This window comes from Schistocerca cancellata, chromosome 7 (genome assembly GCF_023864275.1).
Source record: "Schistocerca cancellata isolate TAMUIC-IGC-003103 chromosome 7, iqSchCanc2.1, whole genome shotgun sequence".
Classification (NCBI taxonomy): Eukaryota; Metazoa; Arthropoda; class Insecta; order Orthoptera; family Acrididae; genus Schistocerca; species Schistocerca cancellata.
In genome coordinates, this window is record NC_064632.1 from 210,500,405 (window position 1) to 210,520,445 (window position 20,041).

The 20,041-nt window shown below is 46.1% G+C and overlaps 1 protein-coding gene and 1 non-coding gene across 2 annotated transcripts in view; both read left to right on the forward strand.

Annotated features, from left to right (window-relative positions):
• The window catches only part of LOC126092702 (uncharacterized), a 372,947-nt gene that overhangs the window by 176,202 nt on the left and 176,704 nt on the right, over positions 1-20,041 (forward strand). The gene's annotated exons all lie outside the window — the stretch shown is intronic.
• Positions 19,191-19,265, forward strand: Trnat-ugu (transfer RNA threonine (anticodon UGU)). Its single transcript has one exon. It is a non-coding gene; the product is annotated as a tRNA-Thr (tRNA).

A 20,041-nucleotide genomic window follows, 5' to 3' on the forward strand; every position in this document is an offset into this window, starting at 1 on the left:
CTAAGGCTTAGCTCGTATTCCAGTTATGCAAATTATGTTACATTCTCCTTCCTCATTTTGGTTAACTGAGATGAACGGTTTTCTAATATCGCGAGAATTCGATCCAGAGGACTCTAATATTCCCAGAGCCGGGCTTTTATTTCCTCCCTCGCCCCCACCTTTCCTCAGTTGGCCTGTTTGTTCTAGTGAAGTCTGAATTGGTCTACTCCCCACAGACGTGCTTCGTATTTACTCCCACAAAATTCCCTCAACTGGCCTGTCGGTTTCCATGTTTATCCCCCAGACGTCAGCTGTATGGAAAACATGACCACAAACTGCAATCACTCCACAGAACGAACTGAGACAAACAATATGACGCTGATGTCTGCGCTGCTACCAGTAAACGGATGAATGAAAACGTGAAGCAGTATATTCGCAACAAAGAACTACATGTTCTGAAACTACTTCACAAAATATTGGGGCGAGGGGGGGGGGGGTGGGCTATGGGAACCAAAAATAAATACAATAGCCACAGTTATGTCTTCTTCATATAGGTCATTTTCAACACACACACAAACATATAGTCTTGGCCCCTGATATTACACGTAGAGTTAGCATATTTCACTAAAGGTCTGTGGAGATTATTCTTTTTGAGTCTGGTCTGAAAATTTAGAACTAACACTAGGAAAAACGTGAGAATGAAATTAAATTGAAACCCTGTACTGGGCGCCAAAATATAGTGAACTGAAAACTCTCGTCTTGGAAATGACAAATACAGGGTGAGTCATAAATGAGGAAAAATATGTCATGCAAATTGTCACACACTGAGCTACAAACATAAATTCGTTTTCCGCATGTTCCTGTGTCAGTAAATGACAATGCAATTGAATGGTAAAAATCTGGAAATATGATGTGGATTTTTGGGTGTTACTGTTCTCCGACATTAGCCAAGGGTACAGAACGGCAACAGGGCAAAACATGCGGGTGTGGTAGGTAGTCTATCCGCTCACGAGAAGGCGAGGTATGCAGCGTCGAGCGACGGTCTGCGTGACACTGCGAGCAATGACAGCACCCACATATATCTCGTACCGGTTACGCTGCCCGGTATTATGTATCGTGGCCAGTTGGCATAGGGAAAGGAACGTGAGGAGGGGATGCACTACTGTAGATACATGTTTTATAATTTGTTTTTTGTGTCCCAGACTTAGTTTTAAGAAACGAGTACATAGATGCAGAATACAAAATACAACTACACAGGCATGTGGCAGTTAATACAAACGAATACAATACAGCTATACAAATCGAAACTAACATAGAAACACATGACCAGAAGCTGCAATGGCGGTTTGTAAGTACTGTTTGAAATGACGGACATGCTGTGTGTGGCAAAGTTGAACTCTTCTCAGGAAGGATTGCTGAACACGATCCAACATGTCTGTATCTCTTTGAGTAATATCGCAGGCATGTTGTATTCTGCGTTGAAGGGTGTTGACATCAACAACCTGTCCTTCATAAATCACAGATTTCAGATGGCCCCACAAAAAGAAATCCAGTGGATTCAGGTCTGGCAATCTTGCTGGCCATGCTACAGGGCCTCCACGACCGATCCATTTCGAAGGGAAGGCGTTGCACTGTGCCGCTGAAGTGAGCAGGGGCACCATCATGCATGTACCAGAGGTTCTTATGAGAGGCCAACAATGCCGGTAATGTAGCATGCAGGAAACGCAGATACCGCTCTCCTGTAAGCCTTTGTGGTAACACATGTGGCCCTATGAGATGGTGATCAATAATACCACACCAGATATTGACACCGCATCGTTGTTGGTATCCTCGTGTCACTGTACTGTGTGGGTTTTCTTCCGCCCACTCGTGCCAGTTATGCGAATTCAGTATACTTTCCTTCGTGAAATAGGCTTCGTCCGTGAACAGTACTGCTGGCGAAAAATGCTGGTCGTCGGTCTGACGCCGTAGTATAAAGTTGTAGAATTCCTCCTCTGGTAGTCTTCCGGCAATAATACCTGTACCTTCTGCATGTGAAAGGGATGGTAGTGTTTTCTAAGGAGTACTCGCATAACAGAGTACGCGAAAGAACTTGCCCCCCCTTCTAACAGCCGTGTACCGCAAGTCTCTAGAGGAACGGAAGGTTCCAAATGATTGGAAAAGAGCACAGGTAGTCCCAGTCTTCAAGAAGGGTCGTCGAGCAGATGCGCAAAACTATAGACCTATATCTCTGACATCGATCTGTTGTAGAATTTTAGAACATGTTTTTTGCTCGAATATCATGTCGTTTTTGGAAACTCAGAATCTACTATGTAGGAATCAACATGGATTCCGGAAACAGCGATCGTGTGAGACCCAACTCGCTTTATTTGTTCATGAGACCCAGAAAATATTAGATACAGGCTCCCAGGTAGATGCTATTTTTCTTGACTTGCGGAAGGCGTTCGATACAGTTCCGCACTGTCGCCTGATAAACAAAGTAAGAGCCTACGGAATATCAGACCAGCTGTGTGGCTGGATTGAAGAGTTTTTAGCAAACAGAACGCAGCATGTTGTTATCAACGGAGAGACGTCTACAGACGTTAAAGTAACCTCTGGTGTGCCACAGGGGAGTGTTATGGGACCATTGCTTTTCACAATATATATAAATGACCTAGTAGATAGTGTCGGAAGTTCCATGCGGCTTTTCGCGGATGATGCTGTAGTATACAGAGAAGTTGCAGCATTAGAAAATTGTAGCGAAATGCAGGAAGATCTGCAGCGGATAGGCACTTGGTGCAGGGAGTGGCAACTGACCCTTAACATAGACAAATGTAATGTATTGCGAATACATAGAAAGAAGGATCCGTTATTGTATGATTATATGATAGCGGAACAAACACTGGTAGCAGTCACTTCTGTAAAATATCTGGGAGTATGCGTGCGGAACGATTTGAAGTGGAATGATCATATAAAATTTATTGTTGGTAAGGCGGGTACCAGGTTGAGATTCATTGGGAGAGTCCTTAGAAAATGTAGTCCATCAACAAAGGAGGTGGCTTACAAAACACTCGTTCGACCTATACTTGAGTATTGCTCATCAGTGTGGGATCCGTACCAGATCGGGTTGACGGAGGAGATAGAGAAGATTCAAAGAAGAGCGGCGCGTTTCGTCACAGGGTTATTTGGTAACCGTGATAGCGTTACGGAGATGTTTAACAAACTCAAGTGGCGGACTCTGCAAGAGAGGCGCTCTGCTTCGCGGTGTAGCTTGCTCGCCAGGTTTCGAGAGGGTGCGTTTCTGGATGAGGTATCGAATATATTGCTTCCCCCTACTTATACCTCCCGAGGAGATCACGAATGTAAAATTAGAGAGATTAGAGCGCGCACAGAGGCTTTCAGACAGTCGTTCTTCCCGCGAACCATACGCGACTGGAACAGGAAAGGGAGGTAATGACAGTGGCACGTAAAGTGCCCTCCGCCACACACCGTTGGGTGGCTTGCGGAGTATAAATGTAGATGTAGATGTAGAACAGTAGATCGTGACATACCGACCGCAGTGGCGAGAGACCTGGTGCTTACTGTTCGGTCCTTCGCGACAGTTTGTAACACTTTTTCTTCGTCATCTGCACTGTACACTGTACGTCGACGGTCGGCCACGACCACTAAGTCCTGGAGGTGCTAATATGCACCATACTCCCTCAAGCGCCTGTCCACAGAGTAACACGTTTTTGCGGATGGAAGGCGCCGGCTAGGAAACCTCTCGTGATACAGTTGCCTTGCAACGTCAGCTCTTCCATCTGCAAGCCCGTAGGTGAGGTGGATGTCGGCGTATTCCTCGCTTGTGAAACTTGCCACGGTACTGTAGTAACATTGAGATGTGGCCGTTAGCAGCTGTCGACGCGGCGAGTAGCGGGCAGAGTGAGTAGCGCAGAGGTGTTGTAAACACGTCATGCACGCCGCAGTTTTACTTCCGCCGTTGACCACTCTTTCCGCTAACGGGACACACATTCCCCAACATGAGGCTGTACACTCCGTTATCGCCGGCAACGTGTGATTCACAAGTCCTGATACAATTTCACATACATTACGATGGGATTTGTTCTTTCTCGTATCTTTCAAACGCTGGCAGATACATATCAGCTCAATGGTGTGTCACGTGTTGTTTCTGTGGGTGAATGACATGTCGTGATCGTGAGGCTCGTCGGTATCTCGTTCAATGGTTAACAGGTGTTTTTGTTTTACGAACACAGTACACCGAGGAGAACGAAATTAACAACGGTTCGTCATGTCTTACGCATAGCAGCATGCGGTCCTTGGCATATTTTTCCTCATTTATGACTCATCCTGTAAATAATGATATCGTTCCATCCTGGCAACCGATAATTAAGTAAGTACTACGATCATACAGTGAAATCAAACAGCAGAGGGACTGATACGCTGTGGAACAGATGATTAAAACTTGAAATGTTTGCTTTTATTACAGACCTTTCACACAAACTACAAATCTTACGGTCATTTTGATTGGGTGTGGACATGATTCAGTTATTAGGGGAAAGAAAAAAATGACTCTGAGCACTATGGGACTTAACAGGTGAGGTCATAAGTCCCCTAGAACTTAGAACTACTTAAACCTAACTAACCTAAGGACATCAGACACATCCATGCCCGAGGCAGGATTCGAACCTGCGACCGTAGCGGTCTCGCGGTTCCAGACTGTAGCGCCTAGAATCGCACGGCCTAGGGGGAAGAAAGGGAAATGAGTCACCTCACAATTCTTCGTAGTCATTTGTCGTGTGGTGATGTGAATGACGCTGGGTCAGTGCAGAGCATCTCCTAATAAGTGTGCAGTGTTGAATTGGCAGCTCTCAATGGCGTTCCGCAACTTTGTGTTGAGGCCCCGGAAAGGTCTCTGCGTTGACTGCTCGCTGTGGGTTGTGTAGCCAAACCAGTGCTATTACGGTGACGGCAGGCAGAAGTTAGGTAACGAAACTGTAAGTTTCAGCTGACTGCCTCATTCCCAAGCATTGAACCACAAGGATGCGTCCATTTAACACGAAACACGAAAATAATAAGTCACAAGGTGACGATGAACACTTAGATGGCACTGGCGATCAGAACAAAATCAGCAGTCTAAAGTAGGCGATGGGTGGAAGAGCCTCGATGTTCCCTTATTTTCGCACTGTCTCACCAACTCTGCCTTCACTTTTACCCTCCTTAGTTCACAGACTCCTCGAATTTTTCGTCCTCGTGATTTTGTCGTTGTCAAACCAAATTTTGAACGCCGCAGTTTCGTGAGCAAGCCTCCCGGTGCAGGATGGAAATATTCCATTGTGTGTGGGGTGGTATGTGTCTCGGGAACTGGCATTTTCCTCACGTGTCGGAGTTGTTACCAGCGTTGTTCTGATGTTATCCTCTATTCTTTGGTTACTGTTGTGATCCTCTATTCTTTAGTCGCTGTAAAAGCAGCCAAACAACACTTCTATACAACGGCTGTCTCTTTGTGAGGACTGGGCAATCTCATGTTTGAGCTTCGTCTAAGAATCTGCTGGCGTTTGTGACTTATAAGCAACTTTCTGACATTTTTTAAGCAGACTGATTCTTACATAAGTTGGAAGGCGTTCACAACCAGCACCATTTTGAAAAAAAAATAATAACTTTGGGTGTTATGCTGTGTCGTTGTAAAACACTAAAGCAACTAAGTTGTGGACATTTCCACCGACTTTCTGCAATCCTCTTCAATCCTGTTCCATTGTTCCATCTGCCTCTGTGTGTGCATTCTTGGTTCTTTTGTGTCTACACTCCATCTCAGGGCTTTCAACGGTCCGCCAATCATCGGCACGTTTTTCATTGTCCACCAGATCCTTTGCAGTGTGTCTGTTCTTAAGTGAGCCGAGGGCATCCGCCAGCGTGACGTCGCTGCAGAATGGCTACCTGTCCGCATCTGTCGTGGTCGCTGGGCTGCTGGCATTAGGAGTCGGTGAAAGTGTCCACCAGCGGCCGTATTCCAGCAGTTTCAGAATACTGGGGGCTTTTTCTTGGATGCTTATTGGGTGAGGTTTCCATGTTAGTTTACTTTTTACGGTTAGTCTGAGGTATTTTAGTGTGTTATTTGAATAATATGAGGTAGAAATCGTGGGGGTGGAAACTGCACATGATACATTCTATAATTAGTAGCTGCGTCTGGGAATGCTTGATTCTGAGGAAACACTATCTGCACCAGGAGTTGGATTAGATGAGTTGAAGGGATCGTTGGATTTCTGGTAGGTGGTACACAGGAAAAGAAGGCAGCATTGTCGATGAGTTGGAAGAGATGGAGAGGTGAGAGGGGCTTAAGAATATGTGCTGTAGAGGATATACAAGAATAGAGGAGGGACGAAACCGTGAGGTACATCTGCTATGGAATGGAAAATACGAGAGTTAGTGTTGTTTACATAAAATGGATCGTTATATAGAAGGGAAGTAGTAAGGCAGGTATCTTCATTGCAAGTGCATGCATCTGCGATCTGAAAATACGCCCAGCATGCCATCTGGTTTGTCTCTCGATTCCGCTTATACTTGCAGTATCACAGAATCAGCCCCTGTGACTGATCTGATTCATTATGATTTGATTTGATTTGATCGGGATGACAAAACGAGATTTATTTTAGTTCAGTTGCCAGTACCGTAACTACGTTTCTTGTGCAGTACCTCTCGCTGTCATTGCAGTAAAGCCAACCAGTACCGTTGGAGTGTAGTAGGAGACTCTTTACGAGGTATTCATCAGATAAAATCTCTTCAGCGATTACTGATCCAAAAGATTTGTGTCTTTTGGTCTCCTGCGGTTTGCATTAGAAGATTAAAAGTGATTCAGTTCCATCCCCTACAGCACACAGACTGCACTCAGGGGTCTCTTTATCTATATGCAGGTATTTGTTTTTAATTTCTCATCGCCAGTCATTATACCTACCATGAGTTTTATCTACCTCCGTTCAAGCCCAAAACTGCAGAATTTCTCTTAAACCATGGTTTCCGAATCATTTTCTTGCCATATATTTGTCTTTGGAGTTTAGTCCAACATTCTACGTGTTGCCTCCTGATCCAACTACGTAGCTTAGACTTTGCCATCGCCTTAGTGATGGCTACGACAGGTTCCGGTCCAAAAAATGAAATTGTCGCCTCTTCCGCTGCACGACTATCAGCTTGCTAATTACTACTAATTTCTGAGTGACCAGGGACCCCAACAGGTTTACTCCGTTGCTGCTCTCTTACCTTATCAGAGATTTAGGGCCTTCTGTGACGATATTTTATCTCGCTGCAGGAGCTGATAGAGATTTCAGCGCCGACTCGCTCTCTGTACCCATGAAGGTGCTAGATCCTTGCAAGACGTACGTAGATTCTCCTCTGCTCACAGTCTGATAGCGAATCTCTTCGCCTGTAATACCGTAGCCAGCTGCCGTGGAGAGATTGCGCTTTTTGGTCTAGGCTGTACACTGTACACACTGAGGTGACATGGCGCATTGACAAACACAAAAATTTCATAGTTGTTTGGGAACGTGAAGTACATGAATGGCTTCAAATGGTCTCCAAGTAGCCGAACATAACTATTTCCAGTCAGTGATCGCTTCATTTGGATCATTCCATATAAGCACAGACAACACAATTATTGGGGGGGGGGGTTTCTGCACAACACGTGAATCTTAACATCAGCTCTTATCTACCAAAAGTGGGACTCATCTGACTAGGACACGGTTTTCCAGTCACCTAGGGTCCAACCAGTGTGGAAGGGTCCAACCGATATGGTCACCACATGCCCAGGAGAGGCGCTGCAGGCGATATAGTGCTGTTGACAAGGCAATCGCATCGGTCGTCTGGTGCCTTAGCCCACTAACGACAAATTTCACCGCTGTGGCCTTGTAGATACGTTCTTCTCACGTCCCACATTGATTTCCGCGGTTGTTTCACGCAGTTTTACTTGTCTGTTAATCCTGACAACTCTATGCAAACGCCGCTGCTCACGATCGTTAAATGAAGGCCGTTGGCCATTGCGTTGTCCGTGGTGAGGGGTAATGCCTGAAATTTGGTATTCTTGGCACACTCTTGATACTCGGAATATCGAATTCCCTAATGAGTTCCGAACTGGAATGCCCCGCGCTTTCTAGCTTCAAATACCATTCCGCGTTCAAAGTCTGTTAATTCTTGTCTTGCGGCCATAATCACGTGGGAAACCTTTTTCGTGAATCACGTGAGTACAAACGGAAGCTCTGCCAGTGCACTGTCGTTTTATACCTTCTGCACGCGATACTATCGCTATCTGCATATGTGCATATCGCTATCCTATGACGTTTGTCACCTTAGTGTACAGCACCTTCATTTGTATTCGGAACGTCAATAAGCCAGACCATCTCCTGAACGGCATAGTGATTCATTCATCGACTCGTCCTTACTGTCAACAGTCATACTGAAAGATTTTTTGAAGCAGCTTTAAGCTATTGTAGAGTCAGCTCCTGTGGTACGTGTTTCTCTGTAGTAACTGCAAGTGCTCCACTTCTGTAATTTCCTCTGGCTGGACGGCTACTGCCGGAAATACTATAAACTGCCGTCATTTTGCTGTCAGCGTCTCTACCGTAGCTGTCTTCAGGGAGAACAAGAGTGTGTAACAGGTATAACAATATCTTTGAACTTTTCTGAATGGCGAAAGTCTCTTCGGGTTTGCTGCCGGATCCTAAAATCAAATTGACTCGATATTTCGGCGATACAACTGGTCGCCATCTTCAGGAAAATGCTGCTTCCGCCGGCCGGAGTGGCCGTGCGGTTCTCGGCGCTACAGTCTGGAACCGAGCGACCGCTACGGTCGCAGGTTCGAATCCTGCCTCGGGCATGGATGTGTGTGATGTCCTTAGGTTAGTTAGGTTTAATTAGTTCTAAGTTCTAGGCGACTGATGACCTCAGAAGTTAAGTCGCATAGTGCTCAGAGCCATTTTTTTGCTGCTTCTGCTGATGAGTCCCGCTGAGAACTGACGCCAGGTTGCAAATCGACGTCCTATATATACCACCGTTCAGTACGCGGCGCATGCGCCGCCCATCACGGTTTCTGCCTTCCAAAACAGGGAGGTGACGCCGCCCTAAGTGAAACACTGCTGGCAACGATATATCGCAATCAAGGCCGCACTGAAGAACGTTCAGTTTTGATGCGAGATAATACAGGATTCCACGTTTTGCTAAGAGGAAACCCATTGTCTCTGTTGATTAAATTATTAGCCAACCTAATTTCAATCGCCTCTATATAGACTCTGTTCCAAAAACCGAAAATGTTGGCAACCACAACAGTTTCCTCAAATTTCATTTTGTGTCCCTCAATTAGGCAGTGTTCTGCTGCCGCCGATTTTTCCGGCTGTTGTAGCCTCGTATGACGGGGATGTTCCACACACCTGTCATGCACTGTGCGAATAGAACGGCCAATGGTACGTAACTATGTGTGAAACAGGAACAGTAACTACACATCTTGGCAAAGCAAGAAAGACTACGGGGTGTGACTATTTATGGTGGAAAGTCACCACAAGGAACTTTCTTATCCAGCGGCGAGTACACCCACGCAGGCAGCAGCTGCAGGAGGCGCCGTGCCGGTGGCTGTGTGCACCGCCAGAAATATTGCGGAAGCCGTCAGCCGCGGCAAGTTCCGCCGCCGTAAGTGGCGCTGCAAATATTTATCCGGGGTAATGCGACCGCCCACGCTGGTGAGGAAGGGGGAAGGGAAGGGGAGAGCTCATCGCTACAGGGCGATTTACATGCAGCCGGGCGCGCCTTCCGCTCGTTCAGCAACTCCACATGACGTCACTCGCCGCGTTGCGTTGGGGGAGAAGGAATTGCGCCTCGACGGAAGCTATATGGATTAACTTCGCGACATCTTCTGAGCTAGCGTTATCTGGGGGCGATCGCGGTCTATGACAACAGACTGAGAACGCGCGGGAGAATTTAATTTTCATACACTGAAGAACCAACTAAACTCGCACACCCGCCCAATATTGTGTAGGGCCCCAGCGAACACGCAGAAGGGTTGCAACACGACGTGGCATGGACTCGACTAATGTCTGAAGTAGTGCTGGCGGGAACTGACACCATGAATCCGGCAGGGCTGTCCATCAGTCCGTACGGATGGCGATGTCTTCTGAACAGTGCCGGCCGTTGTGGCCGAGCGGTTCTAGGCGCTTCAGTCCGCAACCGCGCTACTGCTACCGTCGCAGGTTCGAATTCTGCCTCGGGCATGGATGTGTGTGACGTCCTTAGGTTAATTAGGTTTCAGTTGTTCTAGGTTCTAGGGGACTGATGGCCTCAGATGTTAAGTTCCATAGTGTTCAGAGCCATTTGAACCATTTTTGAATAATCTGAACAGCACATTGCAAGACATCACAAATACGCTCAATAATGTTCATGTCTGAGGAGTCTGGTGGTCAGCAGAAGTGTTTGAACTTGGGAGAGTGTTCCTGGAGCTACTCTGTAGCGACTTTGGGAGTGTGGGGTGTCACATTGTCCCGCTGGAATTGTCCAAACCCATCGGAATGCACAACAGGCATGAATGGATACAGGTGATCAGACAGGATGCTCATGTACGTGTCACCTCTCAGTGTCATATCTAGACTTATCAGGGGTCACATACCACTCCAACTGCACTCGGCCCACACCATTACGGAGCCTTCAACAGCTTGAACAGTCCCCTCTGCTAATATGCGGGGTCTATGGAGTCATGAGGTGCGTACAATTTGAAATGAGAGTCGTCCGGCCAGACAACATGCCTCCAGTCATCAACAGTCCAATGTCGATGTTGACTGGCACAGGCGAGGCGTAAAGCTTTGTGTCGTGCAGTCATCAAATGTACCCGAGTGGGCCTTCGGCTCCGAAAGCCCATATCGAGCATGTTTTGTTGAATGGTTCGCGTACTGACGCTTGCTGATGGAACAGAACTGAAATCTTCAGCAATCTGCGGAAGGTTTGCACTTCTGTCACGTCGAATGACTCTTTTCAGTCGTCGTTGGTCCCGTTCTTGCAGGATCTTCTCCCGGCAGCCACGATTTCGGACATTTGATGTCTTACCGGATTCCTGATATTCACCAATCGTAAGGGGAAAGTCCCCACCTCACCGCTACCTCGGAGATGCTGTGTCCCATAGCTCGTGCACCGACTATAACACCACGTTCAAACTCACCTAGACCTTGATAACATGCCACTGCAGCATCAATTGCGCCAGACACTTGTGTATGTAGGCGTTGCCGACTGCTGCGCCGTATTATGCCTGTTTACATATCTTTGCATTTTAATACGCTCGGCTGTACCACTTTCTTTGGCGCTTCAGCGTGTATGAATGTTCAAACCATGAATCTAGCAGTTGCATGTAAATACACTCTAAGAAAAAATAAGACGCACCACGAAGAAGTTATCCGAGTGGGATGGTAATCGGTAGATATACATATGCAGACAAACAAGTGACCACAATTACAGCAAACCTGGATGTTGTATCCACAAGAGAGATCTTCAGAAATTAAGCAGTCACTAATGAGTTGGCCGACCTATGGCCATTATGCAAGCACTTATTCAGGCTCGCATTGATAGAGTTGTTGGATGTCTTCCTGAGGGGTACAGTGCGAGATTCTGTCCAATTGGCGCATTAAAACGTCGATATTCCTAGCTGTTTGAAGGGTCCTGCCCATAAAGCTTCAAAAGTTCTCCATTGGAAAGAATCTGGCGACCTTACTGATCAATACAGGATTTGGCAAACTCGAGGACAAGCATTAGAAACTCTCATCGTGCGTGGGCGAGTATTATCTTGCTGAAATGTAAGCCCACGATTGCTTCCGTAGAATATCATCGACGTACCGTTGTGCTGTAAGGATGCCGCGGATGACATCCAAAGGGGTCCTGCTATGAAAAGAAATGGTACTCCAGGCCATAGCTCCTGTTTGTCGGGCCGTATGGCGTGCGACAGTCTGGTTGGATCATAACGCCATCCGGGGCGTCTCTGGTCACATCTTCGTTGGTCATTGGTGCTCAGCTCATAGCGGGACTCATCACTGATGACAAGTCTACTCCAGTCAATGAGATTCCAGTTCGAAGGCATGTCTGGAGGTGACAGCGGTGGGATACCAACCTGACTGTTCGTCCGCCATACGACATACTAGAAGCAGGAGTTTTGGTCTGGGGTGCCATTCCTTCTCGTAGCAGGATCCATTTGGTTATTTTCCGCGGCACCCTTACAGTCCAGAAGTACGTCGACGCTATTCTACGCCCCGTTTTTTTGTTCTTCATGGCAAGCCAAGATAATAGACACAGTCCAATGAGGCATGGCTTCTTGCTCCAACGAGAGCAGCTCCTAATTCTGGTGCGTGTGATGTACAAATCACAGTGCTTCGCCCTTTAAATGAGCATGTTTTAATTTCAGACAAGTGGGCAGCTGTCAGTTTACCTGAAAATATGCCCTCAATTTTAGCTGACAATGGGACAAATGTAATACAGCTTTTAAGATTCTGTGAAATGTCCGACTTTCTGCCAATCATATTGGGAGGCATTTTTTGAGATGTTGGTATACGGGTAACTTGTTCATCCATGTGCCAAGCCACACAAAAATACCTTTGTAGCTATTTGAACCTCCTTCTGATATTACCTGTGAAATAACAGAACACTAGATGAAACGTGCAGTATTTTAAAGGTTGCATGATAATGTGACTGGGAGAGAGGGAAAGCAAGGTGAAACTGACTTTTATCTGTTAGTAAAATTTTGTAAATTTTAACGTCATTAATTTCCTTTTATTTTAGTGCGGACGGTGACAAGATAATCGTTGAGCGCCCATACACAGAAAATACACACACACACACACACACACACACACACACACACACACACACACACACACGCGCGGTATGATGGATGATTCATGGTACTCGCTAGTGGGTAACAAGTTTGATAGTTGCTTAGTTACTTGTTCCATAGATCATATTCAGGATAAACCTTATGATGTAGAGCGTCTCAACAGAACGTAGAACTCATAGAGGTGTTTCAAAATATATTAAAAATACATTTATATGGCTACATTCTGGTGACTGACACGATTTTTTTCTGTGAATAATTACTTTTGTTAAACAATTTCAACAAATGAAGTTGTTAATGAGAAAGTCACTTGTGCTAGCTTTCGGACGTTCTTACATGTTAAATTATTTTATAGCTGCATACTTCATCCTGTTCTGTGTCGTAACTATATTCATTAAAGGGCAGTGCAGATCATCTTTTCCTTCTAGTGTTGTAATTGTGAATACGACTGTTACTCTCAAACTCAGATGAGCGGCACTTAACAAACATTATGAGTGAATAATTGTACGGTTAGGCTGTGATTAATGTTTCCAGCTGGTTCCTCCAAGCTGTACGTGGGTGAGCGGGGAGCACATTACCGCAAATGCTGTCTTATCTGCAGTGAATAATTTTTGTCTAAGTTCTTTGCTACAACAAAATATTAATCCATTACACATCTCTAAATGAAAAGATCCAAAATAAATTCACTTACTGGCTTCTGTATCTTCAAACTGGGCAATTATTCTTATGGCAAAAGTAACAGGATGTAAATGTTTTAGCAGCTCTGCTGTATGGATCCTCCAGTTTATATTAACATCAATATTTACAACTTAAGAATTTAGAATCTTCTGTACTGTTTATTATTTCTGGTTGCTATACTATGTAATTGGAAAGCGGAATATTTTTGACAATACAAAAGTGGATGATCTAAGTATTTTCCAAATTTAAAGCTATCCTATTTCCGCAATAATCAGTCAGTAATTTTCACAGAAAGGTAGTTTCCTACTTTCTTTGTTGACGTTCTTTGCTCGGCTTCACAATAACCTTGCAGTATCTGCAAACAAGACTAACTCTGCCGCCTGATTCAAGTAAAATGGCAGATGATTAACATAAAACGAGAACAGCGGTGTGCCAATAATCGAATCCTGTGGCATTCCAGATGTAATTTCTCCCCACATACATGATGGGGTAACCCACTTTATACTACTAGACAGCTTAGGACATTACCTGCATTCTAGAATGAAATTTTCACTCTACAGCGGAGTGTACGCTGATATGAAACTTCCTGGCAGATTAAAACTGTGTGCCGCACCGAGACTCGAACTCGACATGTGGAAAACTACGTATAAAAGCTTCTATAATATACACTACTGGCCTTTAAAGTTGCTACACTACGAAGATGACGTGCTAAAGACACGAAATTTAACCGACAGGAAGAAGATGGTGTGATATGCAAATGATTAGCTTTTCAGAGAATTCACACAAGGCTGGCGCCGGTGGCGACACGTACAACGTGCTGACATGAGGAAAGTTTCCAACCGATTTCTCATACACAAACAGCAGTTGACCGGCGTTGCCTGGTGAGACGTTGTTGTGATGCCTCGTGTAAGGAGGAGAAACGCGTACCATTACGTTTCCGACTTTGATAAAGGTCAGATTGTAGCCTATCGCGATTGCGGTCTATCGTATCGCGACATTGCTGCTCGCGTTGGTCGAGATTCAATGACTGTTAGCAGATTATAGAATCGGTGGATTCAGGAGGGTAATACGGAACGCCGTGCTGGATCCCAACGGCCTCGTATCACTAGCAGTCGAGATGACAGGCATCTTATCCACATGGCTGTAACGGATCGTGCAGCCACGTATCGATCCCTGTGTCAACAGATGGGGACGTTTGCAAGACAACAACCCACTGCACGAACAGTTCGACGACGTTTGCAGCAGCATGGACTATCAGCTCGGAGACCATGGCTGCGGTTAGCCTTGACGCTGCATTACAGACAGGACCGCCTGCGATCGTGTACTCAACGACGAACCTGGGTGCACGAATGGCAAAACGTCATTTTTTCGGATGAATCCAGGTTCTGTTAACAGCATCATGATGGTCGCATCCGTGTTTGGCGACATCGCGGTAAACGCACATTGGAAGCGTGTATTCGTCATCGCCATACTGGCGTATCACCCGGCGTGATGGTATGGGGTGCGATTGATTACACGTCTCGGTCACCTCTTGTTCGCATTGACGGCAGTTTGAACAGTGGACGTTACATTTCAGATGTGTTACGACCCGTGTCTCTACCCTTCATTCGATCCCTGCAAAATCCTACATATCAGCAGGATAATGCACGACCACAAGTGGCAGGTCCTGTACGGGCTTTTCTGGATACAGAAAATGTTCGACTGCTGCCCTGGCCAGCTCATTCTTCAGATGTCTCACCAATTGAATATGTCTGTTCAATGGTGGCCGAGCAACGGTCTCATCACAATACGCCAGTCACTACTCTTGATGAACTGTGGTATCGTGTTGACGCTGCATGGGCAGCTGTACCTGTACACGCCATGCAAGCTCTGTTTGACTCAATGCCCAGGCGTATCAAGACCGTCATTACGGCCAAAGGTGGTTGTTCTGGGTGCTGATTTCTCAGGATCTATACACCCAAATTGCGTGAAAATGTAATCACATGTCAGTTCTAGTATAATACAATTGTCCAATGAATACCCGTTTATCATCTGCATTTCTTCTTAGTGTAGCAATTTTAATGGCCAGTAGTGTAATTTCTCCCCACAAAGATGAAGGGGTAACCCACTTTGTACTACTGGAACAGCCTAGGGTAATTTCCTGCATTCTGTTTCTTAAGTAACAAAGAAACTAGGTATGTGGAAAACTACGTATAAAACGTTCTCTAATATAATATAATGGCTGTCACAGTCAATGTCGTCGGTAAGTCCCAGTGAAAGTCTTCGGTAAGTCACAAAAGATCCCATCTGGCGGTATTTTACCATCTACAGATTTCATTATGTGCTCAGTAAAGGTGTAAATACCCGATGGTGGAGAGCAGTGTGTTGGGAAGGCAGCACCAGTGAGTGAGGAGGCTGCTGGCTGCGACGCCTGGTCGCGAAGGCGGGCCTCGGGCGCCGACCATTAGCTAACGAGGCGGCAGGTCGCCTGGGACGGGCAGCGCGGCAGCAATTAACGCCGGACAGTGACTGTGAGCTGCGAGATCGCCGCCCGGCTCGATCCGAGGCGAGGCGTCCCCGTGTCGTGGACTGTTCTGCAAACACCTGCAGTCGTTTTCCTCTTCCTAACTTCGACATTGGCTGCTGCTGTACGACGTAAAATCTACTACTTTTATTTAGTCTCCACGAATGAAAATACGCGCAATACATTTCTGTGTTTCACTTCCATGATTTCAAAAATTGTAGGTGTCGTGAACTAAAGACATGAGATGTCTAATAGCATTACGACCTAATGGGACGGTGGAATGACAAAACACTGCGCTTAAGACAAATTCCATTGAAATGAACACGCCCCACTCCCTCCCTCCACCCTTCCCCATCATTCACGAGGGCACCAAGTGCCCTGCCCAGCGCTCTGTACTGCAAGAAAGATTAAAGTTTAGGGTACAGAAGACATTAGGGTCGATGTACGCTGGAAGTGGGCAACACTGGGGAAGATATGAGCTCCCCTACCGTTTGTTTGCTTTTATAGTTGATTATTTTTTTTGGTATAGTCTGTCTGGTTGGAAAATTAGGCGTCGGACATTAACAGGTAGCCAAATATAGAGAGCAAACTTACTCTCAGGGCACATGCAACAGTAATTACTGTTCTGATCGTGATCCTACGACGCATGGCCTATCTGTTCTCCCACCTTGTTCTATGATCCTGCTCCTTCCAAAGTATTCTACTAATAATGAAGAAGTTTTAATATGTGAATACTTTTATACGGAACAGTTACTTTATTCCACTTTAAATAGAAGTAACATATCTCTAGTGGTTCAGATTGCATTCACACCACAAATGGAGTTACTTATTTATTACTCTCTTGCATGAGTTTACCATTGCCGGTTCGCTATTGCACGATCGACCTTCCATTACGTAACAGTTTGTCAGGATACGAAGTATAATTGTTAGCTTCAAACTTCTCACATTGATGAATAAAACGTCCTCGGTTTTCCAGCCGCATCAATTCGAATAAAATGCTCGAGCTTTCGATGGCCATCCCCGCCATCGTCGTCAGGAGTTAACTGACTGCTGGGGCTGCTTTTTTTTTGTTTTTTCTTTATTGTGATTTCATTCCCCTGCCCCATATGGGCAGGGGAGGGCTGTCAGTGGTACAACCCGCCGGTCTTCAGCCGAGAGACACGACAACTAAAACAAGAATAAAATGATAAGGAGATAAAAAAGGGGAACATAAAACAGAGTAAGTGCCGGGGCTGCTACGGTTTCTCGCTTATATAGGCATGAAGACATCATCAGCAGCCAATCAGATAGACCCAATGTGGCCCACGCGCATAAGTCGACCCGGGCAACTGGCGGAGCTATTGCCTGTGGCAGCACCGGTGACGTCAGGTGGCGCCAGGGGCAGGTGCCAAGTTGGAAACTGCCACTCCCAAGTCGCGCATCTGTCTCTGCTTCCTTTCGACGTCCAACGCCCGCCCCCATGCCCTGCTGAGTGCGTACCCCTGGTCTCTGTTGAAATTGTTGTTCCTTAAGCGAATCTCGGCTGCTTCCTTTATAACGGAGTCCCAATATGTAGTCGCATGCGCCAACAATTTCTCACATTGATCACACACACATACACACAGTCCTATGGCGTTTTAATTCTGGTGCGACTTTCAATTCCGTTCCACAAAATATTTCACTTTATACATTCGGGATCTGCTACTGACAACACTCCACAATTATCACTTTTACGCAATAACACTTTTACGTGTGATAGGCGGAGCACGATCTCTCTGGACCAGTCCTGCAGGCTTTCTGAGGCTCGACTGACTCACTCCTTCGCGCCAAAAGATCTCCAGGAGCCAAACTTTCGATGGGACATCCCCTTCAGCAATGTCGCTGAATTGTTGCAAATGAGAGTAAGGCAGATTCGATCCTCCAAATATTGGATCGATATCTATCCCCTTACGACCTGCTTCGAATTGTTGAAGGAACCATCTCAGATTTCATTCCAAGCGATTTAGTGAAACCTGGGAAAATGCAAACAAAATGGACCAAACTGCGATCTGAAATCCAGTCATATTATACTCGAGTCGAGTGCCATAAAATCTGCGCCGTCTTATTCGGTGTTCAACAGCTGCGGAGTATGTGTGCTGTCTTACATACAGGGTGACAATTATTGAACTATATGAAATAAAATCGTCATAACTTTTGAATTGTTTGCGTTAGGACGTTCAAAGTGCACGGTGGGCGTCGGGGCGTAATAGGAATTAGTATGCGCATGCACGGTTTGGTTTAGCGACGGATCCCCCACTTTCATTTGGATGGGTTCATCAATAAGCAAAATTGTCACATTTGTGGGACTGAGCACCCGCGTTTTGCGATCGAGAAGTCTCTTCACCTCAGCGGGTATCTGTGTGGTATGCAATGTCGTCACGGAATAATAGGTGCGATATTCCTTGATGGCACAGTGACTACCGAACGGTACGCATGGGTTTTGGAAGAAGATTTCATCCCCATTACCCAAAGTCAGCCTGATTTCGACAATATGTGGTTCATGCAAGACGGATCTCGACCCCATCGAAGCAGAATAGTGGTTAAAGTTCTGGAGGAGCACTTTGGGGACCGCATTTTGGCTCTGGGGTACCCAGAGGCCACTGATATGGGTCTAGATTGCCCACCATGTTCTCCGGATCTGAACACATGCGACTCCTTTTTGTGGGACTATATTAAAGACAAGGTGTACAGCAATATCCCCAAAACCATTGCTGAGCTGACAATTGCCATCCAGGAGGCCATCGACAGCATCGATGTTCCCACACTTCAACGGGCCATGCAGAATTTAGCTATTCGTCTGAGCCACATCATCGATAATTACAGCAGGCATATCGAACATGTCATAACTTAAATCCGAATATCTGTAGTGACGTTTGCATTTTGAACAAAGTGTGATCACCATAGTTTGTATACTGATATGGATATGGTGTCTATTCTTTCGGACATGTCCGAAGGAACAGACACCATATCCATACAAGTATATAGTTCTGACAACACCAGCCATGACCTTCTTCTTCTGTGCAGTTGCACGCATATTCCCCGAACTCTTACGGGACTTGGTAAGAACGTCTTCCATGAGTAATGAGTGTGTGTGGGTGGGACACTACGAATGTAGTGTATGGACATATAAGGTGAGAATGTGGGTCTCGCAAGAGGCGTGCGCGAGGTAGTCCCTGCCGTCGCGCTATCCTCTGTGCCCTCGGTGGCTCAGATGGATAGAGCGTCTGCCATGTTAGCAGGAGATCCCGGGTTCGAGTCCCGGCCGGGGCACACATTTTCACCTGTCCCCGTTGATATACACTACTGGCCATTAAAATTGCTACACCACGAAGATGACGTGCTACAGACGCGAAATTTAACCTACAGGAAAAAGATGCTGTGATATGCAAATGATTAGCTTTTCAGAGCATTCACACGAGGTTGGCGCCGGTGGCGACACCTACAACGCGCTGACATGAGGAAAGTTTCCAACCGATTTCTCATCAGTTGACCGGCGTTGCCTGGTGAAACTTTGTTGTGATGCCTCGTATAAGGAGGAGAAATGCGTACCATCACGTTTCCGTCTTCGATAAATGTCAGATTGTAGCCTATCGCGATTGCGGTTTAGCGTATCGCGACATTGCTGCTCGCGTTGGTCGATATCCAATGACTGATAGCAGAATATGGAATCGGTGGGCTCAGCAGGGTAATACGAAACGCCGTGCTGGATCCCAACGGCCTCGTATCACTAGCAGTCGAGATGACAGGCATCTTATCCGCATGGCTATAACGGATCGTGCAGCCACGTCTCGATCCCTCAGTCAGCAAAATGGGGACGTTTGCAAGGAAACAACTATCTGCACGAACAGTTTGACGACGTTTTCAGCAGCATGGACTATCAGCTCGGAGACCATGGCTGCGGTTACCCTCGACGCTGCATAACAGACAGGAGCGCCTACGATGGTGAGCTCAACGACGAACCTGGGTGCACGAATGGCAAAACGTCATTTTTTTCGTATGAATCCAGGTTCTGTTTACAGCATCATGATGGTCGCATCCGTGTGTGG